A 10,271-nucleotide genomic window follows, 5' to 3' on the forward strand; every position below is an offset into this window, starting at 1 on the left:
CCCCTGCTCTGCACAAGCTCTGCATCTCTCTCTCTCTCTCTCTCTCATTCAGCTCAGCTCCGACAATGAACTGTTCCAATTATACACTTATTTTCACATAGCTATGAGAAGCATTAAACATGGACGCGCATGCGGTTGCTGTACTGTATAAAAGCTTTAATCAGGAAAAAACGGATATTAAAAGCTAACATAAGCAGTAGCATTTACAACAGCGTATCTAAAAGTATGAGACAACAACAAACAAAAAACATAGGCCTACCATTAAAAGCCGTGCTTGCACAGGTTCTGCACGATCCTCTTCAATAATATCCTCTGCTTCTCAATCGGGCTCAAATTGATAAGCGATATTAACGATGCCGTTGTTTACAATACATTCGGAGCACATGCCACTGAGGTGAGGGGCGGGACGTTTAGACGCGCACTAGAGGCGGTTTAGCCAATCACAACACACTGGGCTAGCTAACCAATCAGAGCCCATCGCCTATTTCTGAGGGCGGGGCTTCATAAAAACAGGAAAAGATCAGTCCGTTTCTCAGAGAAGGGACAGAGCTGTATGGAATGAAGGTAAATTATGTGAAAAATTATGCGTTTTTTTTAAACTAAGCATTAACACATGTTAGACTACACCCCATAAACACAATCAAGCCTAGAAAAAACCCAGTGAACCACCCCTTTAAGCTCATATTTAAGACTTTTTAAGACATGCACAAATTAAATTAAAATGACTGTAAAAAGCATGATTTACAGTTCAGATACAGGTTTTCACAAAAACAAAGTTTTATAAAATGATAAGCTTCTCATTTAAGTCTTTAAACCATTTTTAAAAAGACATTTGAGTCAAAAGTATCAATTATTCTATTAATTTAAACAATTATTATCAGTCAATTATATTCATTAAATAACTTATAAATATATGTTACTGTCTTAATTGTTTACATTTTTATTGCATTTTCTTCTTGTCTATCCACCAGTTCACATTTAACAACTTTGCGTGTTAGCAGCATAAAAACATGGGTTGATTTTCACATTGGTCTGAACAAAAACAGCAGACGAGCTAATTAAAAATGCACATTCATTCTCTGCCAGCAGGTGGCACTTTTGGAACGGCAGAAATACAGTACAGCGGTTTCCGTGGTAACGGCAGTACACAAAGCAGAGAAGCAGCTGACTTTGAAACATGCAGAGCTCATATTTATTCAATGAAATCATAACCTTTTGAAGTTTAATCGTCACATTAAGCCATATCACAATTCTTGTCTTACCGTCCCCAAATTTAAGACATCCTGAAATCATAATTAAGACTTTCTTGTACCATTTAAGACTTTTTATGGCCTTAAATTTGATACAACTAAATTTAAGAGTTTTGAAGGACCTGTCAACTTTCCTAATTTCTGAGAATGCCATTGTTTTTCACTCACTGAAAGTTTCATCTGTCTGCGTGCCTCTCTCTGCTCTCTTCACTGCACGTCTGACTGTAGCAACAGTTAACCATAGTACCAACCCATGGTGCCGAAGGACCCACAATGCTCTACTGAGCTGACCTTGATGTGCTTGATATAAATTATATTTTATTAGAAAATAGCGTCTGGTATTTATTTATTTCATGTCAAAAGGCTTTGCGGTCCGGATGGACACATCTCGCGGTCCGGATTCGGACCGGAGTCCGCCAGTTGGCGACCCCTGTTATAGACTTAACGTCTAATACGCATACGCATGACATCACCATTTTCACAAATTTACGTTTTGTAGTTTACAAGATGATAATTTATATCGTTTTCAAAAATGTACACTTTGAAACCCATTTTTAAAAGTTTGCATTTTCAGGCCCCAAAACATTGTTGTCGTGTAAATGAACGGCCAAAATTCTAATTCTAATTCTAATCCACACCACAACGATAACGATAACTAAAGACTAAAAATATAATTGGAATTACTGTGGGATTTATTTTTTCCAGTCGTTGAACGATAAAAACATTGACAGCCAATCAGAATCCATCCGACTTTAAACAGCTTGAACATGTAAAGTGACAGACGGCAAAACGGTTATAGTTAGCGTTTTTTGTGTGAACGAGCCTTTATTCTTTAGCATCTTAACTAGTGATCGGTTTGTAATGATCTGCCATAGGTAGCAACAAATACAGAGTTCTGGCATGAAACTCTAGATGGCGCAGTCCAATAGGTCTAAATCAATCTGACCTAATGACATCATTATCACATGGCACAGCTGATTGGTTCTCTCCTGTATCAGTAGCCAATGAGCTCGCTGCTCAACATTCAAATATATGACTAGTGCTTGCGTAGCAGTTGCAGCTTGCTTCAGAAACCCTCCACCTTCCCCAGCTCCACCTGTATAGATCTGCTACGAGGTGATTCATGTATGCTATATGGGGGTTATTTCATGTATGTTATATTTGCAGCAGCAATATTTCTTACATGCTCACAGCAGCATATTGTGGATGTATTGGCAGTAGCAAGTCTCGGTACTTGCTCTGTAGCAGCAGCAGCGTAGCAGATCTATTTCACCAAGACCAAATACATTAACATTGTCATGTACATTACCATGCCAATCCCTCCGAGAGTTGTCATGACAGAAATACAAATATGTTTTACATTAATGTGTTCCTAAACTAATGACGCAATACTTTAAAATGAATAAAAGCACATACATACTGGGTAAAGTAATCAGTTTGAATTAACTATGAAGTGGATTATTGATTGTTTTCGTACTATAAAAATATATTTATAATAAACATTTGATGCATTCATCATATTTGATTCGCTCATAGTGGTCTGTGTAGGCAGCACACTAGGTTTAGATCGGGGCTTTCTCTAGCACCCCCTGTTGTCTGAGAGTGACAGTGTCTGTCTGTCTGTCTGGTGGCTTTGTGGTTCTCTGAGGGTCACATGATGAACTGAGAGTCCCTATATGTCCTCATAGGGCCACACTTCACACCCAACATAACCTTCTTCCCACACACACACACACACACACACACACACACACACACTCATAACGCTAAAGAATGAACTTCAAGTTTGAACCAAAACCGAACAGTCAAGTGTATCAGTATTTTATTTTCTATTGAATTATGTTAAATATTTTAATATTTTAGTTATAATAAGCACTAACTAATAAAAATATATAATAAAATGTATGGTTATACAATGTTTTTTGAGCATGTATGGTAATACAGTACTACTTTTTGGTAGTGAATATCATTTAATGTGGATATTGTTAGTGCTATTTTTCTTCACACTGGCATATTTTTAGTATTTTTTTTATTTATTTTGTATTTCATTTTCTATTTTGTTGTTTAAAATATTAAAATATTTTAGTAATAATAAGCTCTAACTAATAAAAAAAATCATAAAATGCATGGTTAAGGTTTTTGAGCACGTATGGTAATACTACAGTACTACTTTTTGGTAAAGTTTTTGTTAGTGAATGTCATTAAATGCAAATATTGTTATTGATATTTTTCTTTGCATTGGCATATATATATATATAATTAATTAATTAATAATTTGGTGAAACAAATGAACAAAATGGCCAATGTGGAAACTGCAATTTCTGTGCTGTATGCATTTTTTTATTTTCTTTTTTATTGATAATAGTGCAAAAACACAGTGAGTGTTATTTGTTGAATGCAGTGAAGTGTTTGGGATGCACGTGAACATACAGTCATTTTAGCATCCTCTTTAGATGGTACTCATTGATTTTATCGTGTGCACATGCAGTAGTGTTCCTGCAGTTGAGCATCACTGATGCAAATACTCTTACGTTTGCAATGCTGCAAATGTTCACACACAATCACCCTCAAGAGTGACTCACTAACAAAAGTGAGCACATTTGACTCAGTATTACCTAAGTTTCCTTTTTCACTTTCCGTTACTTGAAAGGACGTCTGTATTTAACAAAGTAAAACACGTCTGACTCACTCAAAAGCGCGCCCGCCGCTTTTGTTTTCAATTGATCTACTCAGCACATTAACTGAAAGTGTGAAACTATGGAAATAACATTGTTCCAAAACACCATGAATCCTCTGCTGCAGAAGCTTTTCTTTTGGAATGATCTTCTCGTCGTCCTGCTCGACTGGATACTGTTGTGTGCAATATTGTGGGCGGCTTCTTTTTAATTAGAAACGAGATGGTATTGATGTTCCAGAAACCGGCATCGTAAATCATTTATCAGTGCTGGAGTGCTAACAAAGCAGCTCACGCTGACCGATCCTACCTCATCTTATCCATTATCATTGTTCCCACGGCCAGGAAAAAGACAGGGAATTTTAAAATGTTGATGGATTTTTTTTTCCTTGCTTGAAAGATGGTATATAGGTCACGGTACTCTTTGGTTTCCATATCCATATATCACTGTACTATTAGGTACTTTGAACAATACCATCTAGGTAGTGTTAAAAATAATATTTACACATCTTATGTTTTTTATTTATTTTATTATTTTAATTTTTTTTAAATGTTTTAGTAATAATAAGCATATTTTGTAAGGAAACTAATAAAAAAAACACAAAGTGCATGATTATACAATGGGTTTTGAGTGTTTATGGGAATACTAGGGTATTTTTAACCTAGAAATTGTACAATGCTGATTTTCAGGCTTGGAAAAGTCATTGAAAATACTGACTATGTTATATAATTTGATTACCATATGCGTACATCATTGTACTGTGAGGTATTTTAAAACAATGGTTTAACAGTGTTTAAAACAACATTTTCATTGCATGTTTTTAGATTTTCCATTTTTTAGTATTCCTATTTTAAAATGTTAAATATTTTTATATTTTAGTAATAATAAGCACTAACTATTAAAAAATATAATTGAATGTATGGTTTCATAAATAATTGTAACCAAAGCTAACATGCATTATAATATTTAAAGTATTATTTAAAGTTTTTTTATTTTTTTATTTAATCATTATAATCATTATAGTGAGGTGTAACAATGAGTAGATAACTATTATAATGTTTTATAACTGTGGTTACAATTATTCATGAGCTCATACAGTGCATTATATGGTGCATTACTTTACAAGGCATAATTAATGCATTCAAAATACTTTTATAATGCATTATATTTAAAGACTAAGCAAACTGTTACTGTAATTTTTTTGTTATTTTCAGCTCTAAAATATTTGATCAACTACAGAATTCTCTTTGCAAGTTTCTCTATAAAACAATTTTTTAAAATCCTAATCCAGAATTCACAAAAGCCTGCAAAAGTCATGGAAGTTCATTGGTATTTTAATGACTGCATTATCATAAAAATATAGAACTATTCTAATATATATTTGGTGTGGATTTGTGTGTTTCATTATTCTGCAGTTAAAGTTCTTTCACAGAGTCTTGACACTTTCATAAATAAAACTGAAAAATACGATATTTTTACTATGCCCAGAGTTCTGAGGAACGATCTAAAAAAAGACAGAGGGAAAAACACACCTTCAGCTTCCTCTGGAGGTGAACGACACACACACACACACACACACACACACAGTTATTTTCAGAGAGTTTATTGCTCTGAAACCGACTTTCGTTCTCTCACCGTGAGTCTCTTTCCCTCCCTTCTTCACATGGTGCCAGGGGAGAAAGTTGTTGCTCTGGAGATTTAATGGAGTTTAAGTATCAGCTTGGTCTCAGATATTTCTCCTAAAATCATTTCTAGAATAAAAAAACCAGACACAAATGAGTCACTAGTTTTCCAGAAGGAATGTTTATACAGTAGCAGCTGAGAATTGTTTGAGTTTAAATTGAGATTTCTGACTTTTGGTAGATTTTTGGTCTCTGAGCACAGTTTGAGACATTGTTGAGATCTCTTTTGAGACAAATGTGAGATTACTAGGGTTGTTTTCGCAGAAGAAACATCTCAAACATCTGCTTTTCTGGATTTGAATTGAATTATTGAATCTCATTGCTGTTGCTCATTCATAGCTCAGTTATGTCTCAACTGTCTCAGATGTTTCTCCTAAAAAGTTAGATGATAGTTGTCATCTAGTAATAGTGTAGAGCTATAAAAATGCATGCGATGAGCATCTCAGATCATGAAATGTTTGAGTTCATATTGAGATCTTGTAGATTTTTTTGATATCCGAGAACAGTTTGAGACATTGATGAGATCTCTGTTTTCTCAGGAGAAACATCTCAAACATCTGCTTTTTTAAATCTCATTTAATCTCATTGATGTTACTTGTTCAAAGCTCAGTTACATCTCAACTGTCTCAGATGTTTCTCCTAAAATGTTTTAGGAGAAATAAATAGACATAAATGAGCCAATAGTTGTCATCCAGTAATGATTTAGAGCTATACAATGAATGTGGAGAGCAGCTCAGATCACTTGATGAGAAATGTTCGAGTTCACATAGAGATTTTTGCCTTTTAATGGTAGATTTTTGGTATTTAGGCAAATCTGAGCACAGTTTGAGATATTGTTGAGATCTCTTCTAATACACGTGAAGTTACTGGGTTGTTTTCTCAGGAGAAACATCTCAAACGTCTGCTTTTCATAATTTCCTCTCCACTGTTTCTGAGAAACAACTGAGATTTTCAAGGGATCTCATTTGTGATTTTTCCTACTGAATCTTTAGGTGTCATGTTATTACCAAGGTCATAAATGTTATTGCTCAAGGGTTTCTCATTCATAGCTCAGTTATGTCTCAAATATTTCTCCTATAACTTTTGAGCCAATACTTGTCATTCATTAAGATTATAGAGCTATAAAACGAATGATTATACCAGCTCAGATCATTTAATGAGAAATTATTGAATTCTTATTGAGATCTGTATGCCTTTGATTTATATCATAGAAACCTATCTGAAGCAATTGAGATATTAACGAGTTTTCTTCGCAGTGGTTTCCCTCATTTGCTGCCATTTCACCTGTAAGCTAAGCGTTAAACACGCAGCGAGGTGTCGACACTAAACCATCTGAAGACGGCAGGATTAGCCAAATGAGATCTCAAATTTCCCTCCTCTGCTAAATACGTGCCAATGTAAGGTTTTGATGCGTAATCCAGAGAGCAGCGCTGGCGTCGTTTGGACCTGCAAACTCACAATATCAATTGATGCCAATTTGTGGGTGTTTTCAAATTGAGTTCTCATCTCTGTAATCCTGGATTATAATCTCATGTGATTACGGATTTATGGGCATCTCAACACCATAAACTGCTTTCAGTGGATGATCACTATTAAAACCATACACCTGCTTTTAATAAATACCTTAAAGACAGTATGTTTACCCTGCTCTTAATATATGTCCTTCATTTTACTGTGCACAGTTCACCAGTGCGTTCTATTGTATTGTTTTGCAAAAAATGTAATAATATAAAAATGTTCATAATTTTTATTGAACATTCTATAACTTTTATAAATGTAAATGTACTCTTCTGCTAATCTAACCGAGGCCACAAAAATAATATTAACAAATAGATCGTGCTTTCAAGACTCATCACAATATTCAAATTCAAAAGTGTATCATTAAGAATCATTCTGAATGTTATTTTGTGTCGTCTTTAAAGCGTTTGGTTTCCTCATGGATAGTACATACAGTACTTATAGTGTAATGTTTGCATATGAATATGAATCATTTCTGAATCTCTCAGATCTAATTGGCCTCGGGTTAAATTAAAATTATGAATAAATTGTAAAAAAATAAAAAAAATAATAAAGTTAATTAATTAATTTAAAAAATCTGAATTTTTCATTTTTTTTCAAAAAGCATATCCATTTATTTTGTAATAGTGTAGTGCTTTTGTTAGGAGTCCCTGTATCTGAGCTTTCACACCTAAAATAAGTTTTTAAGGCCTTTTTGAAGAAAGTTCTTGAATTGTGGTCTGTGTGTTTGTGTAAGATGTGATGCTGTGTAAATGAGCAGCACAACATGTCTTTCTGATACTTGAGCTTTAAATAAGACTCATAATAACAGCTCGTGAATGTGTTGTGACACTTTGAGACTTGCATATGATTAGCCAATCAGAGAACACGGTGGGCGTGGCCTGATATGTGTTATTTTTTACAAATCTGCGGTGAAGTGCATTGAAATACATGTATTGTTTCTGTGCATTAGTTTGTTTTCATGACAAATTGGTTGAGGAGGTTTTAGCACTTCACGGTCTGACGGGAATAAACATTGATATTTTCATTCGAATGCGTTTACGTCGTGGTCCATTTATGACTCAAGTGTTTGTTATTAATGTTTTAATTGATCTGAATGTGTAAACACATCCAATTATCATAATTTAGTGACACACAATCACAATAATTGTGTTGTGCTGCGTTTGTGTTTTTGTGTAATCATCAGATCCGTCGTCCATTTGTCACGTCTGTACGTTTAATTCGTCCTCATTTGTGAGAAGCGCTCTGCCGCAAAGCTGACATATTCCTACTTTCTGTTTTTCCTTTCTTTCTCCCTCTCGTTTCCTCGCTGCCTGATTTGGAAAGACTCGCATAGTCAATTACGCTGGAGTTTGAGAGATGGAGTGCGCTGGAGTTGCCATATTTTTGTATGATATTAATATTTCATAAGTGCCATTCTCAGCTGAATATCTAAGAGAGAGCGCCTATTAGATTCGGCTCTGCCAGAATATTATTCATTCTCCGGAGAGGAGACGAGCACCGCTGGCTGCCGTCGTTACAGCCGCTGTTCTGGCAACAACTGGATTGTTTGAATAGTTCGGTCCAAGTTGGCCTGGACAGTGCTGCTTGTTGCCAGATTACAGTAACTGAGACAGAATGAAAGGTCAAAACCAAAACAAACTGACATGTGAATTGGACTCTAGTGAACTGAATCGAATTGCACGGAAGCGAGGTGTATTTAGCGTTTCAGTTAAGCCATCGGGCACCAGAGGTCATGCTGTATTGACCAATCAGCATCCAGGATGATTTATAATTTCTGACTGGATGAGCTGCGTTTGATGGCTGTTTAAAATGCTAATGCATATTCTACATTAATGCACAAGTTTGTCAGCCATAAACAGCCACAATTAGACTAATGGACTAGACATGATTTTTTAATAACTATTAATAATAATTTCAACTATTAAATGGACTTTGTGTCATATCACTGTTGCTGCTGTTTTATAAAAGTTGCATGAGCCACTCTTAGTTGTGCATTTATAGTATTTTACCATAACTCCTATTTGCATCGCTTGATGCTTTATTGCATCATGTTTAAACACTTACAAAAATGGTAGGGTTCAGAAGTTCATGGCTGCTTGTGAAATATGTTTCCATTCTGCATTTTCTCTTTGAATATAGATTTTTCATAACAGTTTATACTATCAGCAATCTGAGTAAAAAGTTAAACTAATAAATGCATCTCTCAAAATACACTGGAGCTTCATGAACAAAACTTGAGCATCATGTTCTCCAGCGTAATCTCAGATGATTTTCCACAGCATGTTTCAGTATTAATATTTATAATATATGGGAAAAAAAAAAAATATATATATATATATATATATATATTTCCTTAAAACAAGATATCAAGATAATTAAGATAATTATTAAGTTTCCTAACCCAATGTCAAATGTCAGAAATATATATATATTTATCAAAATCCTAAAACTTTTCGGATTTATTTCCAGATTTAAATGAACAAAATCCCAGCAGTATTATAGTTTTCTGCAGCTTTCTCTGAAATTCAAATGCAAAAGTGTCTTTTTCTCTCTTCCATCTTTTTATTAGTGCACTGTAAATATTACATGAGCTTTGGATATTACTGGCTTCGGCATGAGTGCGTTTGTGTGTGTGTGTGTGTGTGACTATATTATTTTATTGCAGCGTTCCTTGTTTATTGCTACGGCACATGACCTACTTCCAGCCTTCCGTACTCGGCACGAATCTCTCCGACGTGCCCTTCATCTCAACGGCCGTCCCCGCAGAACAATTACACGGCAAAAGGGGCCCAAATGGAGATGTTTGTACTAAATAACACGTGTGTAATTAAGCACTAATGAGCTCTTGTCACTGCGGAATGTGCAATTAGACAGGTAATAGAAAAGCCTGGCGTGGCACAGAGAGAGATAAGAGCAGGTGGAGGGTGTGAGGACAGAGCAAATACTAGTCATACTAGTCCCGTAGTATGTATACTGTGCACACCATGCTAATGTTCTGCATGCACTGGATGACATTTGTCGAAATGTGCAGTATGCATCAGAACTGTAAACCACATGCAATGCGCTTGACCTTCCGTTTGCAGACGTGAAATCAATCACACTCGCCATGTGAAGCTGGTCGTGTGATGAGAATAAAGTATACT

At 35.1% G+C, this 10,271-nt stretch overlaps 1 protein-coding gene across 1 annotated transcript in view; it reads left to right on the top strand.

The window, feature by feature from the left end:
• The window catches only part of LOC107744344 (TOX high mobility group box family member 2), an 84,112-nt gene that overhangs the window by 865 nt on the left and 72,976 nt on the right, over positions 1 to 10,271 (top strand). The gene's annotated exons all lie outside the window — the stretch shown is intronic.

The sequence above is a fragment of the Sinocyclocheilus rhinocerous genome, unplaced genomic scaffold, assembly GCF_001515625.1.
Source record: "Sinocyclocheilus rhinocerous isolate Xijiao unplaced genomic scaffold, SAMN03320098_v1.1 scaffold1488, whole genome shotgun sequence".
In the NCBI taxonomy this organism is placed as follows: Eukaryota; Metazoa; Chordata; class Actinopteri; order Cypriniformes; family Cyprinidae; genus Sinocyclocheilus; species Sinocyclocheilus rhinocerous.